This window comes from Microcebus murinus, chromosome 13 (genome assembly GCF_040939455.1).
Source record: "Microcebus murinus isolate Inina chromosome 13, M.murinus_Inina_mat1.0, whole genome shotgun sequence".
Lineage (NCBI taxonomy): Eukaryota > Metazoa > Chordata > Mammalia > Primates > Cheirogaleidae > Microcebus > Microcebus murinus.
Window position 1 is genome coordinate 1,788,107 of NC_134116.1, and position 27,350 is coordinate 1,815,456.

At 62.5% G+C, this 27,350-nt stretch overlaps 7 pseudogenes; all 7 read right to left on the reverse strand.

Annotated features, from left to right (window-relative positions):
• Positions 1-3,392: 3,392 nt before the first annotated feature.
• Positions 3,393-3,511, reverse strand: LOC142875220 (uncharacterized; annotated as a pseudogene).
• A 3,837-nt stretch (positions 3,512-7,348) lies between these two features.
• LOC142875221 (uncharacterized) lies at positions 7,349-7,467 on the reverse strand (annotated as a pseudogene).
• A 3,838-nt stretch (positions 7,468-11,305) lies between these two features.
• Positions 11,306-11,424, reverse strand: LOC142875222 (uncharacterized; annotated as a pseudogene).
• A 3,850-nt stretch (positions 11,425-15,274) lies between these two features.
• Positions 15,275-15,393, reverse strand: LOC142875224 (uncharacterized; annotated as a pseudogene).
• Positions 15,394-19,248: 3,855 nt separating this feature from the next.
• LOC142875225 (uncharacterized) lies at positions 19,249-19,367 on the reverse strand (annotated as a pseudogene).
• A 3,854-nt stretch (positions 19,368-23,221) lies between these two features.
• On the reverse strand, positions 23,222-23,340 carry LOC142875169 (uncharacterized; annotated as a pseudogene).
• Positions 23,341-27,196: 3,856 nt separating this feature from the next.
• On the reverse strand, positions 27,197-27,315 carry LOC142875170 (uncharacterized; annotated as a pseudogene).
• Between the last annotated feature and the right edge of the window lie 35 nt (positions 27,316-27,350).

Consider the following 27,350-nt stretch of genomic DNA (forward strand, 5'->3'; position numbering starts at 1 on the left):
CACCCTGTGGCCCGGCGGCCGCCTATTCCCCCGGGCCAGGGCTGGGGCACAGCGCACGGGGGAGGGGAGCCAGTGTATGGGGCGTCTCTCTCTCTCTCGGGATGTGTCCCATGGGTGGGGTGGGGTGGCGTGGTTTGTGGGGCGCTGAAGAAATCAGTCCCCTCCATCTCCTCCCTCTGGAAAACACCCAAGCCCTTGGAGAACTGCCCGCACCTCTACCTACCGTGGGGGCCGGGACCCTCCTCTGTGTCCTCCTGTGGCCCAGTCCAAGGGGCCTGGGCCTGGCCGGGGCTGCATTGGACCCCGACCACCCTGGCGTGTGGACTCGCTAAAAATTGGCGATTAGATATTGGATTCCAGCGTCATTGAGGTCATTTCACTAATGAGTGCACCGCAAAGAGTTTCCTAATCCATCTGTGAGGGTGGCAACCGAAAGAGAATTTTAGAGCTGACAGAATAGGCGAGGAAAGGCATAGGAGATTTCCACACCCAGTAAGGAAGCCTTTCCCGAAGTGGAAGAAAGAAAGGAGCAAACAGAGACACCGGTAGCCCGCCCGGATCAGAGTCTGCCCCTGAGAGAAAGTACCCTGACCAGGTTCACCCGTGGGTGGGTCGCGAGCTAGCGGCATTCAGAAGAGCGAGGCCCGCAGTCTGTGCAGAAGACACCTGCACTCGGGTGTGTGTGGCGGCACGATTCACAAGCAGCTCCAGATGTTAAACCAAGGAGAAGCCAGGGAGTTCCCAACGCCCCAGGTGTCCTCAGCCCACGACTGGCTGCTGTGGGAATGCGAAGCCCGGCTCCTTGTCTCAGAGCGGGGCAACCAGGAGGTGTGATGTCCACCCCGGGGTTCCCAGGAGGATCAGACTGAAGCTGGGACTTGGCCTGAAAGTGTCCCCTCGCATGGCCACCCCCTTCCCCTTCCTGCTCCTCTACTCCTGGTGCCCCTCCATCCAGGGGCCAGACCTTAAAGAGTCACCCGCAAGAGAATCCTGGTCCCAAAGGAGCCTTCTGGGGGACCCCTGCTGAGAGAGGTTGTGGGCATGGCCCGCTGGGGCTCTGCCCGACCCAGGGCTGAGAGATGCAACCTCCCAGCTCTGGGTCCCTGCAGGAAGTGTTGGCAAGCACAGGGCCAGTCCTCCAAAGGCCCAGGTGCAGGGAGCCCAGGCCAAGCATCCCGTGGAAGAAGCCACATGCTGTGCCACCCCGGGGAACACGACTGCAGGCCACGGCCCTTCCCACCTCCTCCTCCTCCTCCTCCTCCTCCTCCTCCTCCCACCCCGCCTCCGCCCCCGCCCCCACATGGCACAGGGCCCAGAGACACCTCAGACACTTGCTACCCAAAGTGCAAAGGGCATCAGTTGCTCCTCCAAACCCCCCCCCCAGCCCAGCAGACCGCGTTGTCCAGCCAGCCCCCGGGCCTCCCTGGGGTGCCCAGCACAAAAGTGCAGACACCCACCGGACCCTCAATCTCAGTTTTCGGATGTTTTTGCCACTCTGAGGACCCGCAGGCCAGCTGGGCCTTCTGGCAGGACAGAGAGCCCCGGAATCCGACGTGGAGAGCTGGGTGTACGTCCCCATGAGGAGGCGGTCCCCACCTCCGCGGCTCTCCCCTTGCGGGGAGCGGCAGCCGCGGGGCCTCAGAGAAGACACCAGGCTGGGCCCCCACGGCACAGCGGGAGCACGTCCCCCGCAGGCCACTTAGCCACGGCGGCCAGCCGGCGGACGGTTGGGTTGCGCGAGACGCTGCGGCCGCCCTGCTACCGGGTTCCTGGGAGGGCGTCCTGGAACCAGCGTCCACACCAAGCCCTTGGAAGGCCCAGGCGACGGAGGAGCCCCGTCAGGCAGGGGCCGAGGACGGTGACGGCCCGGGCGGGGAGGAGCGTGTCAGGCAGGGGCAGAGGACGGTGACAGGTGATAGGCCGGGCGGGAAGGAGTCAGTCAGGCAGGGGCCGTGGAGGAGACGGGCTGGGTAAGGGTTAGGGTTAGTGTCAGGGCACAAGTCACAATCGCAAAGACCTGGAAGCCACCTGAGTGCCCATCGACCCACGAGTGGGTAAATAAAATGTGGCGCGTGGACACCACGGAGTGCTATTCGGCTATGAGGAGCAGCGGTGAGGGGGCACCTCTCGTGGTTCTCCTGGCCAGAGCTGGAACCCGTTCCAGTAAGCCAAGTATCCCAAGAATGGACACACGAGCACCACGTGCTCGCGCTCACCAGCAAATGGGTACGAACCGATGGACACCTAAGTGGACACAGAGGAATCACCTTCTTCGGGTGGGTGTCGGGCGGGTGGGGGGAGGGGATGGGCATACACATCCATTAGGAATGGGGTGGGTACGCACCGACTGGGGGATGGGCGCACTTGAAGCTCTGACCCGAGGGGGGAGGCTGGGAGAGGGCAACGCACCCGTCCTTAACATTGGTGCCCCCACAATATGCTGGAACAACATGAGGGGTAAATGAATAAGAACACGGGGGGGGAGGGGGGCACGGGCAACACATGTCACCTTAATACTTGGACTCCCATCATCTGCTTGAAAAGAGAGAGAAAAGTAAATGCAATAATAGAGATAAGAGACACTTTTTAAAAATAATGAATCCGGCCGGGCGCTGTGGCTCACGCCTGTAATCCTAGCTCTTGGGAGGCCGAGGCGGGCGGATTGCTCAAGGTCAGGAGTTCAAAACCAGCCTGAGCAAGAGCGAGACCCCGTCTCTACTATAAATAGAAAGAAATTAATTGGCCAACTGATATATATATAAAAAATTAGCGGGGCATGGTGGCGCATGCCTGCAGTCCCAGCTACCCGGGAGGCTGAGGCAGAAGGATCACTCGAGCCCAGGAGTTTGAAGTTGCTGTGAGCTAGGCTGACGCCACGGCACTCACTCTAGCCTGGGCAACAAACCGAGACTCTGTCTCAAAAAAAAAAAAAAAAAAAATGAATCCGAAGAGAAAAGTAAAAGGAGGCCTGTGGAGCAGGTCTGGGTGTGACTCCGGATCCCCGAACATCAGGTGCCACCACCAAAGATTCCTACGTGTAGCCCATAGAACCCCAAAAGCAACGGGAGGAGTTCTGGTCACATACTCCCTCAAAATGACATCCTGGCCTTCTTCTGGAACTCCCTCCCCTCTCAGACTCTCAAGGTTTCCTCCAGCGTGTCGGCTCCCACAGAGCAGACCTTTGGTCTGAGACCTGACAGTCCAGAAGCCACGCATGCTGCCGCGTGGCGGCGGTGTCACGGCTCGGGACAAGAGGAGGCCCCACGGTGCGGGCTGGGGCGCCAGGCACCGCGGCCGGCGGGCGCTGAGGGTGGGGGTCACCCCCACCCCGGGCCGCCCCCGCACTCCCAGAAACGCGACAGAACCAGAGGCAAAAAAAAAAAAAAAGAAGAAGCCTACGGCACCCGGTATTCCCGGGCGGTCTCCCATCCAAGTTCTAACCAGGCCCGACCCTGCTTAGCTTCCAAGACCAGACGGGATCGGGCGCGTTCGGGGTGGTGTGGCCGTGGACGGCGGAGGGCGCCCCTGCCCCGCTCAAGAAGCCGAGCCTCTCTGCGCTTCCCCGCCGCCTCCTCCCGCCCCAGGCCCCGCGCCGGGTCGGGCCTGTTGAGTTCGCCGGCCGGGTCCCGCGGGCTCCGAGGGACGGGGGTGACAGGCGGGGCGGGCAGGGAGCGGCGGGCCGGGGTTGGGGGCTGTCTCTGTATACACACACACTCACACTCACACGCACTCACTCACTCACACTCACACAAGATGCGCCTCCACGGCTGGACCCGCCAAGGTGGAGCCCTTCCAGCCCCCCTCCTCTCCTCGCCTGGCCTCCTTCACCTCCCCGCCCCCCACCCCCAGCGCGCCGGGGCCGCTGACTGCGCACGGGCGGGAGGGGCGGGGCGCTCGCCCTTTGACCCCAGCCAGGGGCGGCCCTCCCCCACAACCCCTTTCAGCTGCGCCCCCCACCCTGTGGCCCGGCGGCCGCCTATTCCCCCGGGCCAGGGCTGGGGCACAGCGCACGGGGGAGGGGAGCCAGTGTATGGGGCGTCTCTCTCTCTCTCGGGATGTGTCCCATGGGTGGGGTGGGGTGGCGTGGTTTGTGGGGCGCTGAAGAAATCAGTCCCCTCCATCTCCTCCCTCTGGAAAACACCCAAGCCCTTGGAGAACTGCCCGCACCTCTACCTACCGTGGGGGCCGGGACCCTCCTCTGTGTCCTCCTGTGGCCCAGTCCAAGGGGCCTGGGCCTGGCCGGGGCTGCATTGGACCCCGACCACCCTGGCGTGTGGACTCGCTAAAAATTGGCGATTAGATATTGGATTCCAGCGTCATTGAGGTCATTTCACTAATGAGTGCACCGCAAAGAGTTTCCTAATCCATCTGTGAGGGTGGCAACCGAAAGAGAATTTTAGAGCTGACAGAATAGGCGAGGAAAGGCATAGGAGATTTCCACACCCAGTAAGGAAGCCTTTCCCGAAGTGGAAGAAAGAAAGGAGCAAACAGAGACACCGGTAGCCCGCCCGGATCAGAGTCTGCCCCTGAGAGAAAGTACCCTGACCAGGTTCACCCGTGGGTGGGTCGCGAGCTAGCGGCATTCAGAAGAGCGAGGCCCGCAGTCTGTGCAGAAGACACCTGCACTCGGGTGTGTGTGGCGGCACGATTCACAAGCAGCTCCAGATGTTAAACCAAGGAGAAGCCAGGGAGTTCCCAACGCCCCAGGTGTCCTCAGCCCACGACTGGCTGCTGTGGGAATGCGAAGCCCGGCTCCTTGTCTCAGAGCGGGGCAACCAGGAGGTGTGATGTCCACCCCGGGGTTCCCAGGAGGATCAGACTGAAGCTGGGACTTGGCCTGAAAGTGTCCCCTCGCATGGCCACCCCCTTCCCCTTCCTGCTCCTCTACTCCTGGTGCCCCTCCATCCAGGGGCCAGACCTTAAAGAGTCACCCGCAAGAGAATCCTGGTCCCAAAGGAGCCTTCTGGGGGACCCCTGCTGAGAGAGGTTGTGGGCATGGCCCGCTGGGGCTCTGCCCGACCCAGGGCTGAGAGATGCAACCTCCCAGCTCTGGGTCCCTGCAGGAAGTGTTGGCAAGCACAGGGCCAGTCCTCCAAAGGCCCAGGTGCAGGGAGCCCAGGCCAAGCATCCCGTGGAAGAAGCCACATGCTGTGCCACCCCGGGGAACACGACTGCAGGCCACGGCCCTTCCCACCTCCTCCTCCTCCTCCTCCTCCTCCTCCTCCTCCCACCCCGCCTCCGCCCCCGCCCCCACATGGCACAGGGCCCAGAGACACCTCAGACACTTGCTACCCAAAGTGCAAAGGGCATCAGTTGCTCCTCCAAACCCCCCCCCCAGCCCAGCAGACCGCGTTGTCCAGCCAGCCCCCGGGCCTCCCTGGGGTGCCCAGCACAAAAGTGCAGACACCCACCGGACCCTCAATCTCAGTTTTCGGATGTTTTTGCCACTCTGAGGACCCGCAGGCCAGCTGGGCCTTCTGGCAGGACAGAGAGCCCCGGAATCCGACGTGGAGAGCTGGGTGTACGTCCCCATGAGGAGGCGGTCCCCACCTCCGCGGCTCTCCCCTTGCGGGGAGCGGCAGCCGCGGGGCCTCAGAGAAGACACCAGGCTGGGCCCCCACGGCACAGCGGGAGCACGTCCCCCGCAGGCCACTTAGCCACGGCGGCCAGCCGGCGGACGGTTGGGTTGCGCGAGACGCTGCGGCCGCCCTGCTACCGGGTTCCTGGGAGGGCGTCCTGGAACCAGCGTCCACACCAAGCCCTTGGAAGGCCCAGGCGACGGAGGAGCCCCGTCAGGCAGGGGCCGAGGACGGTGACGGCCCGGGCGGGGAGGAGCGTGTCAGGCAGGGGCAGAGGACGGTGACAGGTGATAGGCCGGGCGGGAAGGAGTCAGTCAGGCAGGGGCCGTGGAGGAGACGGGCTGGGTAAGGGTTAGGGTTAGTGTCAGGGCACAAGTCACAATCGCAAAGACCTGGAAGCCACCTGAGTGCCCATCGACCCACGAGTGGGTAAATAAAATGTGGCGCGTGGACACCACGGAGTGCTATTCGGCTATGAGGAGCAGCGGTGAGGGGGCACCTCTCGTGGTTCTCCTGGCCAGAGCTGGAACCCGTTCCAGTAAGCCAAGTATCCCAAGAATGGACACACGAGCACCACGTGCTCGCGCTCACCAGCAAATGGGTACGAACCGATGGACACCTAAGTGGACACAGAGGAATCACCTTCTTCGGGTGGGTGTCGGGCGGGTGGGGGGAGGGGATGGGCATACACATCCATTAGGAATGGGGTGGGTACGCACCGACTGGGGGATGGGCGCACTTGAAGCTCTGACCCGAGGGGGGAGGCTGGGAGAGGGCAACGCACCCGTCCTTAACATTGGTGCCCCCACAATATGCTGGAACAACATGAGGGGTAAATGAATAAGAACACGGGGGGGGGAGGGGGGCACGGGCAACACATGTCACCTTAATACTTGGACTCCCATCATCTGCTTGAAAAGAGAGAGAAAAGTAAATGCAATAATAGAGATAAGAGACACTTTTTAAAAATAATGAATCCGGCCGGGCGCTGTGGCTCACGCCTGTAATCCTAGCTCTTGGGAGGCCGAGGCGGGCGGATTGCTCAAGGTCAGGAGTTCAAAACCAGCCTGAGCAAGAGCGAGACCCCGTCTCTACTATAAATAGAAAGAAATTAATTGGCCAACTGATATATATATAAAAAATTAGCGGGGCATGGTGGCGCATGCCTGCAGTCCCAGCTACCCGGGAGGCTGAGGCAGAAGGATCACTCGAGCCCAGGAGTTTGAAGTTGCTGTGAGCTAGGCTGACGCCACGGCACTCACTCTAGCCTGGGCAACAAACCGAGACTCTGTCTCAAAAAAAAAAAAAAAAAAAAATGAATCCGAAGAGAAAAGTAAAAGGAGGCCTGTGGAGCAGGTCTGGGTGTGACTCCGGATCCCCGAACATCAGGTGCCACCACCAAAGATTCCTACGTGTAGCCCATAGAACCCCAAAAGCAACGGGAGGAGTTCTGGTCACATACTCCCTCAAAATGACATCCTGGCCTTCTTCTGGAACTCCCTCCCCTCTCAGACTCTCAAGGTTTCCTCCAGCGTGTCGGCTCCCACAGAGCAGACCTTTGGTCTGAGACCTGACAGTCCAGAAGCCACGCATGCTGCCGCGTGGCGGCGGTGTCACGGCTCGGGACAAGAGGAGGCCCCACGGTGCGGGCTGGGGCGCCAGGCACCGCGGCCGGCGGGCGCTGAGGGTGGGGGTCACCCCCACCCCGGGCCGCCCCCGCACTCCCAGAAACGCGACAGAACCAGAGGCAAAAAAAAAAAAAAAGAAGAAGCCTACGGCACCCGGTATTCCCGGGCGGTCTCCCATCCAAGTTCTAACCAGGCCCGACCCTGCTTAGCTTCCAAGACCAGACGGGATCGGGCGCGTTCGGGGTGGTGTGGCCGTGGACGGCGGAGGGCGCCCCTGCCCCGCTCAAGAAGCCGAGCCTCTCTGCGCTTCCCCGCCGCCTCCTCCCGCCCCAGGCCCCGCGCCGGGTCGGGCCTGTTGAGTTCGCCGGCCGGGTCCCGCGGGCTCCGAGGGACGGGGGTGACAGGCGGGGCGGGCAGGGAGCGGCGGGCCGGGGTTGGGGGCTGTCTCTGTATACACACACACTCACACTCACACGCACTCACTCACTCACACTCACACAAGATGCGCCTCCACGGCTGGACCCGCCAAGGTGGAGCCCTTCCAGCCCCCCTCCTCTCCTCGCCTGGCCTCCTTCACCTCCCCGCCCCCCACCCCCAGCGCGCCGGGGCCGCTGACTGCGCACGGGCGGGAGGGGCGGGGCGCTCGCCCTTTGACCCCAGCCAGGGGCGGCCCTCCCCCACAACCCCTTTCAGCTGCGCCCCCCACCCTGTGGCCCGGCGGCCGCCTATTCCCCCGGGCCAGGGCTGGGGCACAGCGCACGGGGGAGGGGAGCCAGTGTATGGGGCGTCTCTCTCTCTCTCGGGATGTGTCCCATGGGTGGGGTGGGGTGGCGTGGTTTGTGGGGCGCTGAAGAAATCAGTCCCCTCCATCTCCTCCCTCTGGAAAACACCCAAGCCCTTGGAGAACTGCCCGCACCTCTACCTACCGTGGGGGCCGGGACCCTCCTCTGTGTCCTCCTGTGGCCCAGTCCAAGGGGCCTGGGCCTGGCCGGGGCTGCATTGGACCCCGACCACCCTGGCGTGTGGACTCGCTAAAAATTGGCGATTAGATATTGGATTCCAGCGTCATTGAGGTCATTTCACTAATGAGTGCACCGCAAAGAGTTTCCTAATCCATCTGTGAGGGTGGCAACCGAAAGAGAATTTTAGAGCTGACAGAATAGGCGAGGAAAGGCATAGGAGATTTCCACACCCAGTAAGGAAGCCTTTCCCGAAGTGGAAGAAAGAAAGGAGCAAACAGAGACACCGGTAGCCCGCCCGGATCAGAGTCTGCCCCTGAGAGAAAGTACCCTGACCAGGTTCACCCGTGGGTGGGTCGCGAGCTAGCGGCATTCAGAAGAGCGAGGCCCGCAGTCTGTGCAGAAGACACCTGCACTCGGGTGTGTGTGGCGGCACGATTCACAAGCAGCTCCAGATGTTAAACCAAGGAGAAGCCAGGGAGTTCCCAACGCCCCAGGTGTCCTCAGCCCACGACTGGCTGCTGTGGGAATGCGAAGCCCGGCTCCTTGTCTCAGAGCGGGGCAACCAGGAGGTGTGATGTCCACCCCGGGGTTCCCAGGAGGATCAGACTGAAGCTGGGACTTGGCCTGAAAGTGTCCCCTCGCATGGCCACCCCCTTCCCCTTCCTGCTCCTCTACTCCTGGTGCCCCTCCATCCAGGGGCCAGACCTTAAAGAGTCACCCGCAAGAGAATCCTGGTCCCAAAGGAGCCTTCTGGGGGACCCCTGCTGAGAGAGGTTGTGGGCATGGCCCGCTGGGGCTCTGCCCGACCCAGGGCTGAGAGATGCAACCTCCCAGCTCTGGGTCCCTGCAGGAAGTGTTGGCAAGCACAGGGCCAGTCCTCCAAAGGCCCAGGTGCAGGGAGCCCAGGCCAAGCATCCCGTGGAAGAAGCCACATGCTGTGCCACCCCGGGGAACACGACTGCAGGCCACGGCCCTTCCCACCTCCTCCTCCTCCTCCTCCTCCTCCTCCTCCTCCCACCCCGCCTCCGCCCCCGCCCCCACATGGCACAGGGCCCAGAGACACCTCAGACACTTGCTACCCAAAGTGCAAAGGGCATCAGTTGCTCCTCCAAACCCCCCCCCCAGCCCAGCAGACCGCGTTGTCCAGCCAGCCCCCGGGCCTCCCTGGGGTGCCCAGCACAAAAGTGCAGACACCCACCGGACCCTCAATCTCAGTTTTCGGATGTTTTTGCCACTCTGAGGACCCGCAGGCCAGCTGGGCCTTCTGGCAGGACAGAGAGCCCCGGAATCCGACGTGGAGAGCTGGGTGTACGTCCCCATGAGGAGGCGGTCCCCACCTCCGCGGCTCTCCCCTTGCGGGGAGCGGCAGCCGCGGGGCCTCAGAGAAGACACCAGGCTGGGCCCCCACGGCACAGCGGGAGCACGTCCCCCGCAGGCCACTTAGCCACGGCGGCCAGCCGGCGGACGGTTGGGTTGCGCGAGACGCTGCGGCCGCCCTGCTACCGGGTTCCTGGGAGGGCGTCCTGGAACCAGCGTCCACACCAAGCCCTTGGAAGGCCCAGGCGACGGAGGAGCCCCGTCAGGCAGGGGCCGAGGACGGTGACGGCCCGGGCGGGGAGGAGCGTGTCAGGCAGGGGCAGAGGACGGTGACAGGTGATAGGCCGGGCGGGAAGGAGTCAGTCAGGCAGGGGCCGTGGAGGAGACGGGCTGGGTAAGGGTTAGGGTTAGTGTCAGGGCACAAGTCACAATCGCAAAGACCTGGAAGCCACCCGAGTGCCCATCGACCCACGAGTGGGTAAATAAAATGTGGCGCGTGGACACCACGGAGTGCTATTCGGCTATGAGGAGCAGCGGTGAGGGGGCACCTCTCGTGGTTCTCCTGGCCAGAGCTGGAACCCGTTCCAGTAAGCCAAGTATCCCAAGAATGGACACACGAGCACCACGTGCTCGCGCTCACCAGCAAATGGGTACGAACCGATGGACACCTAAGTGGACACAGAGGAATCACCTTCTTCGGGTGGGTGTCGGGCGGGTGGGGGGAGGGGATGGGCATACACATCCATTAGGAATGGGGTGGGTACGCACCGACTGGGGGATGGGCGCACTTGAAGCTCTGACCCGAGGGGGGAGGCTGGGAGAGGGCAACGCACCCGTCCTTAACATTGGTGCCCCCACAATATGCTGGAACAACATGAGGGGTAAATGAATAAGAACACGGGGGGGGGAGGGGGGCACGGGCAACACATGTCACCTTAATACTTGGACTCCCATCATCTGCTTGAAAAGAGAGAGAAAAGTAAATGCAATAATAGAGATAAGAGACACTTTTTAAAAATAATGAATCCGGCCGGGCGCTGTGGCTCACGCCTGTAATCCTAGCTCTTGGGAGGCCGAGGCGGGCGGATTGCTCAAGGTCAGGAGTTCAAAACCAGCCTGAGCAAGAGCGAGACCCCGTCTCTACTATAAATAGAAAGAAATTAATTGGCCAACTGATATATATATAAAAAATTAGCGGGGCATGGTGGCGCATGCCTGCAGTCCCAGCTACCCGGGAGGCTGAGGCAGAAGGATCACTCGAGCCCAGGAGTTTGAAGTTGCTGTGAGCTAGGCTGACGCCACGGCACTCACTCTAGCCTGGGCAACAAACCGAGACTCTGTCTCAAAAAAAAAAAAAAAAAAAAAATGAATCCGAAGAGAAAAGTAAAAGGAGGCCTGTGGAGCAGGTCTGGGTGTGACTCCGGATCCCCGAACATCAGGTGCCACCACCAAAGATTCCTACGTGTAGCCCATAGAACCCCAAAAGCAACGGGAGGAGTTCTGGTCACATACTCCCTCAAAATGACATCCTGGCCTTCTTCTGGAACTCCCTCCCCTCTCAGACTCTCAAGGTTTCCTCCAGCGTGTCGGCTCCCACAGAGCAGACCTTTGGTCTGAGACCTGACAGTCCAGAAGCCACGCATGCTGCCGCGTGGCGGCGGTGTCACGGCTCGGGACAAGAGGAGGCCCCACGGTGCGGGCTGGGGCGCCAGGCACCGCGGCCGGCGGGCGCTGAGGGTGGGGGTCACCCCCACCCCGGGCCGCCCCCGCACTCCCAGAAACGCGACAGAACCAGAGGCAAAAAAAAAAAAAAAGAAGAAGCCTACGGCACCCGGTATTCCCGGGCGGTCTCCCATCCAAGTTCTAACCAGGCCCGACCCTGCTTAGCTTCCAAGACCAGACGGGATCGGGCGCGTTCGGGGTGGTGTGGCCGTGGACGGCGGAGGGCGCCCCTGCCCCGCTCAAGAAGCCGAGCCTCTCTGCGCTTCCCCGCCGCCTCCTCCCGCCCCAGGCCCCGCGCCGGGTCGGGCCTGTTGAGTTCGCCGGCCGCGTCCCGCGGGCTCCGAGGGACGGGGGTGACAGGCGGGGCGGGCAGGGAGCGGCGGGCCGGGGTTGGGGGCTGTCTCTGTATACACACACACTCACACTCACACGCACTCACTCACTCACACTCACACAAGATGCGCCTCCACGGCTGGACCCGCCAAGGTGGAGCCCTTCCAGCCCCCCTCCTCTCCTCGCCTGGCCTCCTTCACCTCCCCGCCCCCCACCCCCAGCGCGCCGGGGCCGCTGACTGCGCACGGGCGGGAGGGGCGGGGCGCTCGCCCTTTGACCCCAGCCAGGGGCGGCCCTCCCCCACAACCCCTTTCAGCTGCGCCCCCCACCCTGTGGCCCGGCGGCCGCCTATTCCCCCGGGCCAGGGCTGGGGCACAGCGCACGGGGGAGGGGAGCCAGTGTATGGGGCGTCTCTCTCTCTCTCGGGATGTGTCCCATGGGTGGGGTGGGGTGGCGTGGTTTGTGGGGCGCTGAAGAAATCAGTCCCCTCCATCTCCTCCCTCTGGAAAACACCCAAGCCCTTGGAGAACTGCCCGCACCTCTACCTACCGTGGGGGCCGGGACCCTCCTCTGTGTCCTCCTGTGGCCCAGTCCAAGGGGCCTGGGCCTGGCCGGGGCTGCATTGGACCCCGACCACCCTGGCGTGTGGACTCGCTAAAAATTGGCGATTAGATATTGGATTCCAGCGTCATTGAGGTCATTTCACTAATGAGTGCACCGCAAAGAGTTTCCTAATCCATCTGTGAGGGTGGCAACCGAAAGAGAATTTTAGAGCTGACAGAATAGGCGAGGAAAGGCATAGGAGATTTCCACACCCAGTAAGGAAGCCTTTCCCGAAGTGGAAGAAAGAAAGGAGCAAACAGAGACACCGGTAGCCCGCCCGGATCAGAGTCTGCCCCTGAGAGAAAGTACCCTGACCAGGTTCACCCGTGGGTGGGTCGCGAGCTAGCGGCATTCAGAAGAGCGAGGCCCGCAGTCTGTGCAGAAGACACCTGCACTCGGGTGTGTGTGGCGGCACGATTCACAAGCAGCTCCAGATGTTAAACCAAGGAGAAGCCAGGGAGTTCCCAACGCCCCAGGTGTCCTCAGCCCACGACTGGCTGCTGTGGGAATGCGAAGCCCGGCTCCTTGTCTCAGAGCGGGGCAACCAGGAGGTGTGATGTCCACCCCGGGGTTCCCAGGAGGATCAGACTGAAGCTGGGACTTGGCCTGAAAGTGTCCCCTCGCATGGCCACCCCCTTCCCCTTCCTGCTCCTCTACTCCTGGTGCCCCTCCATCCAGGGGCCAGACCTTAAAGAGTCACCCGCAAGAGAATCCTGGTCCCAAAGGAGCCTTCTGGGGGACCCCTGCTGAGAGAGGTTGTGGGCATGGCCCGCTGGGGCTCTGCCCGACCCAGGGCTGAGAGATGCAACCTCCCAGCTCTGGGTCCCTGCAGGAAGTGTTGGCAAGCACAGGGCCAGTCCTCCAAAGGCCCAGGTGCAGGGAGCCCAGGCCAAGCATCCCGTGGAAGAAGCCACATGCTGTGCCACCCCGGGGAACACGACTGCAGGCCACGGCCCTTCCCACCTCCTCCTCCTCCTCCTCCTCCTCCTCCTCCTCCTCCTCCTCCTCCCACCCCGCCTCCGCCCCCGCCCCCACATGGCACAGGGCCCAGAGACACCTCAGACACTTGCTACCCAAAGTGCAAAGGGCATCAGTTGCTCCTCCAAACCCCCCCCCCCAGCCCAGCAGACCGCGTTGTCCAGCCAGCCCCCGGGCCTCCCTGGGGTGCCCAGCACAAAAGTGCAGACACCCACCGGACCCTCAATCTCAGTTTTCGGATGTTTTTGCCACTCTGAGGACCCGCAGGCCAGCTGGGCCTTCTGGCAGGACAGAGAGCCCCGGAATCCGACGTGGAGAGCTGGGTGTACGTCCCCATGAGGAGGCGGTCCCCACCTCCGCGGCTCTCCCCTTGCGGGGAGCGGCAGCCGCGGGGCCTCAGAGAAGACACCAGGCTGGGCCCCCACGGCACAGCGGGAGCACGTCCCCCGCAGGCCACTTAGCCACGGCGGCCAGCCGGCGGACGGTTGGGTTGCGCGAGACGCTGCGGCCGCCCTGCTACCGGGTTCCTGGGAGGGCGTCCTGGAACCAGCGTCCACACCAAGCCCTTGGAAGGCCCAGGCGACGGAGGAGCCCCGTCAGGCAGGGGCCGAGGACGGTGACGGCCCGGGCGGGGAGGAGCGTGTCAGGCAGGGGCAGAGGACGGTGACAGGTGATAGGCCGGGCGGGAAGGAGTCAGTCAGGCAGGGGCCGTGGAGGAGACGGGCTGGGTAAGGGTTAGGGTTAGTGTCAGGGCACAAGTCACAATCGCAAAGACCTGGAAGCCACCCGAGTGCCCATCGACCCACGAGTGGGTAAATAAAATGTGGCGCGTGGACACCACGGAGTGCTATTCGGCTATGAGGAGCAGCGGTGAGGGGGCACCTCTCGTGGTTCTCCTGGCCAGAGCTGGAACCCGTTCCAGTAAGCCAAGTATCCCAAGAATGGACACACGAGCACCACGTGCTCGCGCTCACCAGCAAATGGGTACGAACCGATGGACACCTAAGTGGACACAGAGGAATCACCTTCTTCGGGTGGGTGTCGGGCGGGTGGGGGGAGGGGATGGGCATACACATCCATTAGGAATGGGGTGGGTACGCACCGACTGGGGGATGGGCGCACTTGAAGCTCTGACCCGAGGGGGGAGGCTGGGAGAGGGCAACGCACCCGTCCTTAACATTGGTGCCCCCACAATATGCTGGAACAACATGAGGGGTAAATGAATAAGAACACGGGGGGGGGAGGGGGGCACGGGCAACACATGTCACCTTAATACTTGGACTCCCATCATCTGCTTGAAAAGAGAGAGAAAAGTAAATGCAATAATAGAGATAAGAGACACTTTTTAAAAATAATGAATCCGGCCGGGCGCTGTGGCTCACGCCTGTAATCCTAGCTCTTGGGAGGCCGAGGCGGGCGGATTGCTCAAGGTCAGGAGTTCAAAACCAGCCTGAGCAAGAGCGAGACCCCGTCTCTACTATAAATAGAAAGAAATTAATTGGCCAACTGATATATATATAAAAAATTAGCGGGGCATGGTGGCGCATGCCTGCAGTCCCAGCTACCCGGGAGGCTGAGGCAGAAGGATCACTCGAGCCCAGGAGTTTGAAGTTGCTGTGAGCTAGGCTGACGCCACGGCACTCACTCTAGCCTGGGCAACAAACCGAGACTCTGTCTCAAAAAAAAAAAAAAAAAAAAATGAATCCGAAGAGAAAAGTAAAAGGAGGCCTGTGGAGCAGGTCTGGGTGTGACTCCGGATCCCCGAACATCAGGTGCCACCACCAAAGATTCCTACGTGTAGCCCATAGAACCCCAAAAGCAACGGGAGGAGTTCTGGTCACATACTCCCTCAAAATGACATCCTGGCCTTCTTCTGGAACTCCCTCCCCTCTCAGACTCTCAAGGTTTCCTCCAGCGTGTCGGCTCCCACAGAGCAGACCTTTGGTCTGAGACCTGACAGTCCAGAAGCCACGCATGCTGCCGCGTGGCGGCGGTGTCACGGCTCGGGACAAGAGGAGGCCCCACGGTGCGGGCTGGGGCGCCAGGCACCGCGGCCGGCGGGCGCTGAGGGTGGGGGTCACCCCCACCCCGGGCCGCCCCCGCACTCCCAGAAACGCGACAGAACCAGAGGCAAAAAAAAAAAAAAAGAAGAAGCCTACGGCACCCGGTATTCCCGGGCGGTCTCCCATCCAAGTTCTAACCAGGCCCGACCCTGCTTAGCTTCCAAGACCAGACGGGATCGGGCGCGTTCGGGGTGGTGTGGCCGTGGACGGCGGAGGGCGCCCCTGCCCCGCTCAAGAAGCCGAGCCTCTCTGCGCTTCCCCGCCGCCTCCTCCCGCCCCAGGCCCCGCGCCGGGTCGGGCCTGTTGAGTTCGCCGGCCGCGTCCCGCGGGCTCCGAGGGACGGGGGTGACAGGCGGGGCGGGCAGGGAGCGGCGGGCCGGGGTTGGGGGCTGTCTCTGTATACACACACACTCACACTCACACGCACTCACTCACTCACACTCACACAAGATGCGCCTCCACGGCTGGACCCGCCAAGGTGGAGCCCTTCCAGCCCCCCTCCTCTCCTCGCCTGGCCTCCTTCACCTCCCCGCCCCCCACCCCCAGCGCGCCGGGGCCGCTGACTGCGCACGGGCGGGAGGGGCGGGGCGCTCGCCCTTTGACCCCAGCCAGGGGCGGCCCTCCCCCACAACCCCTTTCAGCTGCGCCCCCCACCCTGTGGCCCGGCGGCCGCCTATTCCCCCGGGCCAGGGCTGGGGCACAGCGCACGGGGGAGGGGAGCCAGTGTATGGGGCGTCTCTCTCTCTCTCTCGGGATGTGTCCCATGGGTGGGGTGGGGTGGCGTGGTTTGTGGGGCGCTGAAGAAATCAGTCCCCTCCATCTCCTCCCTCTGGAAAACACCCAAGCCCTTGGAGAACTGCCCGCACCTCTACCTACCGTGGGGGCCGGGACCCTCCTCTGTGTCCTCCTGTGGCCCAGTCCAAGGGGCCTGGGCCTGGCCGGGGCTGCATTGGACCCCGACCACCCTGGCGTGTGGACTCGCTAAAAATTGGCGATTAGATATTGGATTCCAGCGTCATTGAGGTCATTTCACTAATGAGTGCACCGCAAAGAGTTTCCTAATCCATCTGTGAGGGTGGCAACCGAAAGAGAATTTTAGAGCTGACAGAATAGGCGAGGAAAGGCATAGGAGATTTCCACACCCAGTAAGGAAGCCTTTCCCGAAGTGGAAGAAAGAAAGGAGCAAACAGAGACACCGGTAGCCCGCCCGGATCAGAGTCTGCCCCTGAGAGAAAGTACCCTGACCAGGTTCACCCGTGGGTGGGTCGCGAGCTAGCGGCATTCAGAAGAGCGAGGCCCGCAGTCTGTGCAGAAGACACCTGCACTCGGGTGTGTGTGGCGGCACGATTCACAAGCAGCTCCAGATGTTAAACCAAGGAGAAGCCAGGGAGTTCCCAACGCCCCAGGTGTCCTCAGCCCACGACTGGCTGCTGTGGGAATGCGAAGCCCGGCTCCTTGTCTCAGAGCGGGGCAACCAGGAGGTGTGATGTCCACCCCGGGGTTCCCAGGAGGATCAGACTGAAGCTGGGACTTGGCCTGAAAGTGTCCCCTCGCATGGCCACCCCCTTCCCCTTCCTGCTCCTCTACTCCTGGTGCCCCTCCATCCAGGGGCCAGACCTTAAAGAGTCACCCGCAAGAGAATCCTGGTCCCAAAGGAGCCTTCTGGGGGACCCCTGCTGAGAGAGGTTGTGGGCATGGCCCGCTGGGGCTCTGCCCGACCCAGGGCTGAGAGATGCAACCTCCCAGCTCTGGGTCCCTGCAGGAAGTGTTGGCAAGCACAGGGCCAGTCCTCCAAAGGCCCAGGTGCAGGGAGCCCAGGCCAAGCAGCCTGTGGAAGAAGCCACATGCTGTGCCACCCCGGGGAACACGACTGCAGGCCACGGCCCTTCCCACCTCCTCCTCCTCCTCCTCCTCCTCCTCCTCCTCCTCCTCCTCCTCCTCCCACCCCGCCTCCGCCCCCGCCCCCACATGGCACAGGGCCCAGAGACACCTCAGACACTTGCTACCCAAAGTGCAAAGGGCATCAGTTGCTCCTCCAAACCCCCCCCCCAGCCCAGCAGACCGCGTTGTCCAGCCAGCCCCCGGGCCTCCCTGGGGTGCCCAGCACAAAAGTGCAGACACCCACCGGACCCTCAATCTCAGTTTTCGGATGTTTTTGCCACTCTGAGGACCCGCAGGCCAGCTGGGCCTTCTGGCAGGACAGAGAGCCCCGGAATCCGACGTGGAGAGCTGGGTGTACGTCCCCATGAGGAGGCGGTCCCCACCTCCGCGGCTCTCCCCTTGTGGGGAGCGTCAGCCGCGGGGCCTCAGAGAAGACACCAGGCTGGGCCCCCACGGCACAGCGGGAGCACGTCCCCCGCAGGCCACTTAGCCACGGCGGCCAGCCGGCGGACGGTTGGGTTGCGCGAGACGCTGCGGCCGCCCTGCTACCGGGTTCCTGGGAGGGCGTCCTGGAACCAGCGTCCACACCAAGCCCTTGGAAGGCCCAGGCGACGGAGGAGCCCCGTCAGGCAGGGGCCGAGGACGGTGACGGCCCGGGCGGGGAGGAGCGTGTCAGGCAGGGGCAGAGGACGGTGACAGGTGATAGGCCGGGCGGGAAGGAGTCAGTCAGGCAGGGGCCGTGGAGGAGACGGGCTGGGTAAGGGTTAGGGTTAGTGTCAGGGCACAAGTCACAATCGCAAAGACCTGGAAGCCACCCGAGTGCCCATCGACCCACGAGTGGGTAAATAAAATGTGGCGCGTGGACACCACGGAGTGCTATTCGGCTATGAGGAGCAGCGGTGAGGGGGCACCTCTCGTGGTTCTCCTGGCCAGAGCTGGAACCCGTTCCAGTAAGCCAAGTATCCCAAGAATGGACACACGAGCACCACGTGCTCGCGCTCACCAGCAAATGGGTACGAACCGATGGACACCTAAGTGGACACAGAGGAATCACCTTCTTCGGGTGGGTGTCGGGCGGGTGGGGGGAGGGGATGGGCATACACATCCATTAGGAATGGGGTGGGTACGCACCGACTGGGGGATGGGCGCACTTGAAGCTCTGACCCGAGGGGGGAGGCTGGGAGAGGGCAACGCACCCGTCCTTAACATTGGTGCCCCCACAATATGCTGGAACAACATGAGGGGTAAATGAATAAGAACACGGGGGGGGGAGGGGGGCACGGGCAACACATGTCACCTTAATACTTGGACTCCCATCATCTGCTTGAAAAGAGAGAGAAAAGTAAATGCAATAATAGAGATAAGAGACACTTTTTAAAAATAATGAATCCGGCCGGGCGCTGTGGCTCACGCCTGTAATCCTAGCTCTTGGGAGGCCGAGGCGGGCGGATTGCTCAAGGTCAGGAGTTCAAAACCAGCCTGAGCAAGAGCGAGACCCCGTCTCTACTATAAATAGAAAGAAATTAATTGGCCAACTGATATATATATAAAAAATTAGCGGGGCATGGTGGCGCATGCCTGCAGTCCCAGCTACCCGGGAGGCTGAGGCAGAAGGATCACTCGAGCCCAGGAGTTTGAAGTTGCTGTGAGCTAGGCTGACGCCACGGCACTCACTCTAGCCTGGGCAACAAACCGAGACTCTGTCTCAAAAAAAAAAAAAAAAAAAAAATGAATCCGAAGAGAAAAGTAAAAGGAGGCCTGTGGAGCAGGTCTGGGTGTGACTCCGGATCCCCGAACATCAGGTGCCACCACCAAAGATTCCTACGTGTAGCCCATAGAACCCCAAAAGCAACGGGAGGAGTTCTGGTCACATACTCCCTCAAAATGACATCCTGGCCTTCTTCTGGAACTCCCTCCCCTCTCAGACTCTCAAGGTTTCCTCCAGCGTGTCGGCTCCCACAGAGCAGACCTTTGGTCTGAGACCTGACAGTCCAGAAGCCACGCATGCTGCCGCGTGGCGGCGGTGTCACGGCTCGGGACAAGAGGAGGCCCCACGGTGCGGGCTGGGGCGCCAGGCACCGCGGCCGGCGGGCGCTGAGGGTGGGGGTCACCCCCACCCCGGGCCGCCCCCGCACTCCCAGAAACGCGACAGAACCAGAGGCAAAAAAAAAAAAAAAGAAGAAGCCTACGGCACCCGGTATTCCCGGGCGGTCTCCCATCCAAGTTCTAACCAGGCCCGACCCTGCTTAGCTTCCAAGACCAGACGGGATCGGGCGCGTTCGGGGTGGTGTGGCCGTGGACGGCGGAGGGCGCCCCTGCCCCGCTCAAGAAGCCGAGCCTCTCTGCGCTTCCCCGCCGCCTCCTCCCGCCCCAGGCCCCGCGCCGGGTCGGGCCTGTTGAGTTCGCCGGCCGCGTCCCGCGGGCTCCGAGGGACGGGGGTGACAGGCGGGGCGGGCAGGGAGCGGCGGGCCGGGGTTGGGGGCTGTCTCTGTATACACACACACTCACACTCACACGCACTCACTCACTCACACTCACACAAGATGCGCCTCCACGGCTGGACCCGCCAAGGTGGAGCCCTTCCAGCCCCCCTCCTCTCCTCGCCTGGCCTCCTTCACCTCCCCGCCCCCCACCCCCAGCGCGCCGGGGCCGCTGACTGCGCACGGGCGGGAGGGGCGGGGCGCTCGCCCTTTGACCCCAGCCAGGGGCGGCCCTCCCCCACAACCCCTTTCAGCTGCGCCCCCCACCCTGTGGCCCGGCGGCCGCCTATTCCCCCGGGCCAGGGCTGGGGCACAGCGCACGGGGGAGGGGAGCCAGTGTATGGGGCGTCTCTCTCTCTCTCTCGGGATGTGTCCCATGGGTGGGGTGGGGTGGCGTGGTTTGTGGGGCGCTGAAGAAATCAGTCCCCTCCATCTCCTCCCTCTGGAAAACACCCAAGCCCTTGGAGAACTGCCCGCACCTCTACCTACCGTGGGGGCCGGGACCCTCCTCTGTGTCCTCCTGTGGCCCAGTCCAAGGGGCCTGGGCCTGGCCGGGGCTGCATTGGACCCCGACCACCCTGGCGTGTGGACTCGCTAAAAATTGGCGATTAGATATTGGATTCCAGCGTCATTGAGGTCATTTCACTAATGAGTGCACCGCAAAGAGTTTCCTAATCCATCTGTGAGGGTGGCAACCGAAAGAGAATTTTAGAGCTGACAGAATAGGCGAGGAAAGGCATAGGAGATTTCCACACCCAGTAAGGAAGCCTTTCCCGAAGTGGAAGAAAGAAAGGAGCAAACAGAGACACCGGTAGCCCGCCCGGATCAGAGTCTGCCCCTGAGAGAAAGTACCCTGACCAGGTTCACCCGTGGGTGGGTCGCGAGCTAGCGGCATTCAGAAGAGCGAGGCCCGCAGTCTGTGCAGAAGACACCTGCACTCGGGTGTGTGTGGCGGCACGATTCACAAGCAGCTCCAGATGTTAAACCAAGGAGAAGCCAGGGAGTTCCCAACGCCCCAGGTGTCCTCAGCCCACGACTGGCTGCTGTGGGAATGCGAAGCCCGGCTCCTTGTCTCAGAGCGGGGCAACCAGGAGGTGTGATGTCCACCCCGGGGTTCCCAGGAGGATCAGACTGAAGCTGGGACTTGGCCTGAAAGTGTCCCCTCGCATGGCCACCCCCTTCCCCTTCCTGCTCCTCTACTCCTGGTGCCCCTCCATCCAGGGGCCAGACCTTAAAGAGTCACCCGCAAGAGAATCCTGGTCCCAAAGGAGCCTTCTGGGGGACCCCTGCTGAGAGAGGTTGTGGGCATGGCCCGCTGGGGCTCTGCCCGACCCAGGGCTGAGAGATGCAACCTCCCAGCTCTGGGTCCCTGCAGGAAGTGTTGGCAAGCACAGGGCCAGTCCTCCAAAGGCCCAGGTGCAGGGAGCCCAGGCCAAGCAGCCTGTGGAAGAAGCCACATGCTGTGCCACCCCGGGGAACACGACTGCAGGCCACGGCCCTTCCCACCTCCTCCTCCTCCTCCTCCTCCTCCTCCTCCTCCTCCTCCTCCTCCCACCCCGCCTCCGCCCCCGCCCCCACATGGCACAGGGCCCAGAGACACCTCAGACACTTGCTACCCAAAGTGCAAAGGGCATCAGTTGCTCCTCCAAACCCCCCCCCAGCCCAGCAGACCGCGTTGTCCAGCCAGCCCCCGGGCCTCCCTGGGGTGCCCAGCACAAAAGTGCAGACACCCACCGGACCCTCAATCTCAGTTTTCGGATGTTTTTGCCACTCTGAGGACCCGCAGGCCAGCTGGGCCTTCTGGCAGGACAGAGAGCCCCGGAATCCGACGTGGAGAGCTGGGTGTACGTCCCCATGAGGAGGCGGTCCCCACCTCCGCGGCTCTCCCCTTGCGGGGAGCGGCAGCCGCGGGGCCTCAGAGAAGACACCAGGCTGGGCCCCCACGGCACAGCGGGAGCACGTCCCCCGCAGGCCACTTAGCCACGGCGGCCAGCCGGCGGACGGTTGGGTTGCGCGAGACGCTGCGGCCGCCCTGCTACCGGGTTCCTGGGAGGGCGTCCTGGAACCAGCGTCCACACCAAGCCCTTGGAAGGCCCAGGCGACGGAGGAGCCCCGTCAGGCAGGGGCCGAGGACGGTGACGGCCCGGGCGGGGAGGAGCGTGTCAGGCAGGGGCAGAGGACGGTGACAGGTGATAGGCCGGGCGGGAAGGAGTCAGTCAGGCAGGGGCCGTGGAGGAGACGGGCTGGGTAAGGGTTAGGGTTAGTGTCAGGGCACAAGTCACAATCGCAAAGACCTGGAAGCCACCCGAGTGCCCATCGACCCACGAGTGGGTAAATAAAATGTGGCGCGTGGACACCACGGAGTGCTATTCGGCTATGAGGAGCAGCGGTGAGGGGGCACCTCTCGTGGTTCTCCTGGCCAGAGCTGGAACCCGTTCCAGTAAGCCAAGTATCCCAAGAATGGACACACGAGCACCACGTGCTCGCGCTCACCAGCAAATGGGTACGAACCGATGGACACCTAAGTGGACACAGAGGAATCACCTTCTTCGGGTGGGTGTCGGGCGGGTGGGGGGAGGGGATGGGCATACACATCCATTAGGAATGGGGTGGGTACGCACCGACTGGGGGATGGGCGCACTTGAAGCTCTGACCCGAGGGGGGAGGCTGGGAGAGGGCAACGCACCCGTCCTTAACATTGGTGCCCCCACAATATGCTGGAACAACATGAGGGGTAAATGAATAAGAACACGGGGGGGGGGGGAGGGGGGCACGGGCAACACATGTCACCTTAATACTTGGACTCCCATCATCTGCTTGAAAAGAGAGAGAAAAGTAAATGCAATAATAGAGATAAGAGACACTTTTTAAAAATAATGAATCCGGCCGGGCGCTGTGGCTCACGCCTGTAATCCTAGCTCTTGGGAGGCCGAGGCGGGCGGATTGCTCAAGGTCAGGAGTTCAAAACCAGCCTGAGCAAGAGCGAGACCCCGTCTCTACTATAAATAGAAAGAAATTAATTGGCCAACTGATATATATATAAAAAATTAGCGGGGCATGGTGGCGCATGCCTGCAGTCCCAGCTACCCGGGAGGCTGAGGCAGAAGGATCACTCGAGCCCAGGAGTTTGAAGTTGCTGTGAGCTAGGCTGACGCCACGGCACTCACTCTAGCCTGGGCAACAAACCGAGACTCTGTCTCAAAAAAAAAAAAAAAAAAAAAATGAATCCGAAGAGAAAAGTAAAAGGAGGCCTGTGGAGCAGGTCTGGGTGTGACTCCGGATCCCCGAACATCAGGTGCCACCACCAAAGATTCCTACGTGTAGCCCATAGAACCCCAAAAGCAACGGGAGGAGTTCTGGTCACATACTCCCTCAAAATGACATCCTGGCCTTCTTCTGGAACTCCCTCCCCTCTCAGACTCTCAAGGTTTCCTCCAGCGTGTCGGCTCCCACAGAGCAGACCTTTGGTCTGAGACCTGACAGTCCAGAAGCCACGCATGCTGCCGCGTGGCGGCGGTGTCACGGCTCGGGACAAGAGGAGGCCCCACGGTGCGGGCTGGGGCGCCAGGCACCGCGGCCGGCGGGCGCTGAGGGTGGGGGTCACCCCCACCCCGGGCCGCCCCCGCACTCCCAGAAACGCGACAGAACCAGAGGCAAAAAAAAAAAAAAAGAAGAAGCCTACGGCACCCGGTATTCCCGGGCGGTCTCCCATCCAAGTTCTAACCAGGCCCGACCCTGCTTAGCTTCCGAGACCAGACGGGATCGGGCGCGTTCGGGGTGGTGTGGCCGTGGACGGCGGAGGGCGCCCCTGCCCCGCTCAAGAAGCCGAGCCTCTCTGCGCTTCCCCGCCGCCTCCTCCCGCCCCAGGCCCCGCGCCGGGTCGGGCCTGTTGAGTTCGCCGGCCGCGTCCCGCGGGCTCCGAGGGACGGGGGTGACAGGCGGGGCGGGCAGGGAGCGGCGGGCCGGGGTTGGGGGCTGTCTCTGTATACACACACACTCACACTCACACGCACTCACTCACTCACACTCACACAAGATGCGCCTCCACGGCTGGACCCGCCAAGGTGGAGCCCTTCCAGCCCCCCTCCTCTCCTCGCCTGGCCTCCTTCACCTCCCCGCCCCCCACCCCCAGCGCGCCGGGGCCGCTGACTGCGCACGGGCGGGAGGGGCGGGGCGCTCGCCCTTTGACCCCAGCCAGGGGCGGCCCTCCCCCACAACCCCTTTCAGCTGCGCCCCCCACCCTGTGGCCCGGCGGCCGCCTATTCCCCCGGGCCAGGGCTGGGGCACAGCGCACGGGGGAGGGGAGCCAGTGTATGGGGCGTCTCTCTCTCTCTCGGGATGTGTCCCATGGGTGGGGTGGGGTGGCGTGGTTTGTGGGGCGCTGAAGAAATCAGTCCCCTCCATCTCCTCCCTCTGGAAAACACCCAAGCCCTTGGAGAACTGCCCGCACCTCTACCTACCGTGGGGGCCGGGACCCTCCTCTGTGTCCTCCTGTGGCCCAGTCCAAGGGGCCTGGGCCTGGCCGGGGCTGCATTGGACCCCGACCACCCTGGCGTGTGGACTCGCTAAAAATTGGCGATTAGATATTGGATTCCAGCGTCATTGAGGTCATTTCACTAATGAGTGCACCGCAAAGAGTTTCCTAATCCATCTGTGAGGGTGGCAACCGAAAGAGAATTTTAGAGCTGACAGAATAGGCGAGGAAAGGCATAGGAGATTTCCACACCCAGTAAGGAAGCCTTTCCCGAAGTGGAAGAAAGAAAGGAGCAAACAGAGACACCGGTAGCCCGCCCGGATCAGAGTCTGCCCCTGAGAGAAAGTACCCTGACCAGGTTCACCCGTGGGTGGGTCGCGAGCTAGCGGCATTCAGAAGAGCGAGGCCCGCAGTCTGTGCAGAAGACACCTGCACTCGGGTGTGTGTGGCGGCACGATTCACAAGCAGCTCCAGATGTTAAACCAAGGAGAAGCCAGGGAGTTCCCAACGCCCCAGGTGTCCTCAGCCCACGACTGGCTGCTGTGGGAATGCGAAGCCCGGCTCCTTGTCTCAGAGCGGGGCAACCAGGAGGTGTGATGTCCACCCCGGGGTTCCCAGGAGGATCAGACTGAAGCTGGGACTTGGCCTGAAAGTGTCCCCTCGCATGGCCACCCCCTTCCCCTTCCTGCTCCTCTACTCCTGGTGCCCCTCCATCCAGGGGCCAGACCTTAAAGAGTCACCCGCAAGAGAATCCTGGTCCCAAAGGAGCCTTCTGGGGGACCCCTGCTGAGAGAGGTTGTGGGCATGGCCCGCTGGGGCTCTGCCCGACCCAGGGCTGAGAGATGCAACCTCCCAGCTCTGGGTCCCTGCAGGAAGTGTTGGCAAGCACAGGGCCAGTCCTCCAAAGGCCCAGGTGCAGGGAGCCCAGGCCAAGCAGCCCGTGGAAGAAGCCACATGCTGTGCCACCCCGGGGAACACGACTGCAGGCCACGGCCCTTCCCACCTCCTCCTCCTCCTCCTCCTCCTCCTCCTCCTCCTCCTCCTCCTCCTCCCACCCCGCCTCCGCCCCCGCCCCCACATGGCACAGGGCCCAGAGACACCTCAGACACTTGCTACCCAAAGTGCAAAGGGCATCAGTTGCTCCTCCAAACCCCCCCCCCAGCCCAGCAGACCGCGTTGTCCAGCCAGCCCCCGGGCCTCCCTGGGGTGCCCAGCACAAAAGTGCAGACACCCACCGGACCCTCAATCTCAGTTTTCGGATGTTTTTGCCACTCTGAGGACCCGCAGGCCAGCTGGGCCTTCTGGCAGGACAGAGAGCCCCGGAATCCGACGTGGAGAGCTGGGTGTACGTCCCCATGAGGAGGCGGTCCCCACCTCCGCGGCTCTCCCCTTGCGGGGAGCGTCAGCCGCGGGGCCTCAGAGAAGACACCAGGCTGGGCCCCCACGGCACAGCGGGAGCACGTCCCCCGCAGGCCACTTAGCCACGGCGGCCAGCCGGCGGACGGTTGGGTTGCGCGAGACGCTGCGGCCGCCCTGCTACCGGGTTCCTGGGAGGGCGTCCTGGAACCAGCGTCCACACCAAGCCCTTGGAAGGCCCAGGCGACGGAGGAGCCCCGTCAGGCAGGGGCCGAGGACGGTGACGGCCCGGGCGGGGAGGAGCGTGTCAGGCAGGGGCAGAGGACGGTGACAGGTGATAGGCCGGGCGGGAAGGAGTCAGTCAGGCAGGGGCCGTGGAGGAGACGGGCTGGGTAAGGGTTAGGGTTAGTGTCAGGGCACAAGTCACAATCGCAAAGACCTGGAAGCCACCCGAGTGCCCATCGACCCACGAGTGGGTAAATAAAATGTGGCGCGTGGACACCACGGAGTGCTATTCGGCTATGAGGAGCAGCGGTGAGGGGGCACCTCTCGTGGTTCTCCTGGCCAGAGCTGGAACCCGTTCCAGTAAGCCAAGTATCCCAAGAATGGACACACGAGCACCACGTGCTCGCGCTCACCAGCAAATGGGTACGAACCGATGGACACCTAAGTGGACACAGAGGAATCACCTTCTTCGGGTGGGTGTCGGGCGGGTGGGGGGAGGGGATGGGCATACACATCCATTAGGAATGGGGTGGGTACGCACCGACTGGGGGATGGGCGCACTTGAAGCTCTGACCCGAGGGGGGAGGCTGGGAGAGGGCAACGCACCCGTCCTTAACATTGGTGCCCCCACAATATGCTGGAACAACATGAGGGGTAAATGAATAAGAACACGGGGGGGGGGGGAGGGGGGCACGGGCAACACATGTCACCTTAATACTTGGACTCCCATCATCTGCTTGAAAAGAGAGAGAAAAGTAAATGCAATAATAGAGATAAGAGACACTTTTTAAAAATAATGAATCCGGCCGGGCGCTGTGGCTCACGCCTGTAATCCTAGCTCTTGGGAGGCCGAGGCGGGCGGATTGCTCAAGGTCAGGAGTTCAAAACCAGCCTGAGCAAGAGCGAGACCCCGTCTCTACTATAAATAGAAAGAAATTAATTGGCCAACTGATATATATATAAAAAATTAGCGGGGCATGGTGGCGCATGCCTGCAGTCCCAGCTACCCGGGAGGCTGAGGCAGAAGGATCACTCGAGCCCAGGAGTTTGAAGTTGCTGTGAGCTAGGCTGACGCCACGGCACTCACTCTAGCCTGGGCAACAAACCGAGACTCTGTCTCAAAAAAAAAAAAAAAAAAAAAATGAATCCGAAGAGAAAAGTAAAAGGAGGCCTGTGGAGCAGGTCTGGGTGTGACTCCGGATCCCCGAACATCAGGTGCCACCACCAAAGATTCCTACGTGTAGCCCATAGAACCCCAAAAGCAACGGGAGGAGTTCTGGTCACATACTCCCTCAAAATGACATCCTGGCCTTCTTCTGGAACTCCCTCCCCTCTCAGACTCTCAAGGTTTCCTCCAGCGTGTCGGCTCCCACAGAGCAGACCTTTGGTCTGAGACCTGACAGTCCAGAAGCCACGCATGCTGCCGCGTGGCGGCGGTGTCACGGCTCGGGACAAGAGGAGGCCCCACGGTGCGGGCTGGGGCGCCAGGCACCGCGGCCGGCGGGCGCTGAGGGTGGGGGTCACCCCCACCCCGGGCCGCCCCCGCACTCCCAGAAACGCGACAGAACCAGAGGCAAAAAAAAAAAAAAAGAAGAAGCCTACGGCACCCGGTATTCCCGGGCGGTCTCCCATCCAAGTTCTAACCAGGCCCGACCCTGCTTAGCTTCCGAGACCAGACGGGATCGGGCGCGTTCGGGGTGGTGTGGCCGTGGACGGCGGAGGGCGCCCCTGCCCCGCTCAAGAAGCCGA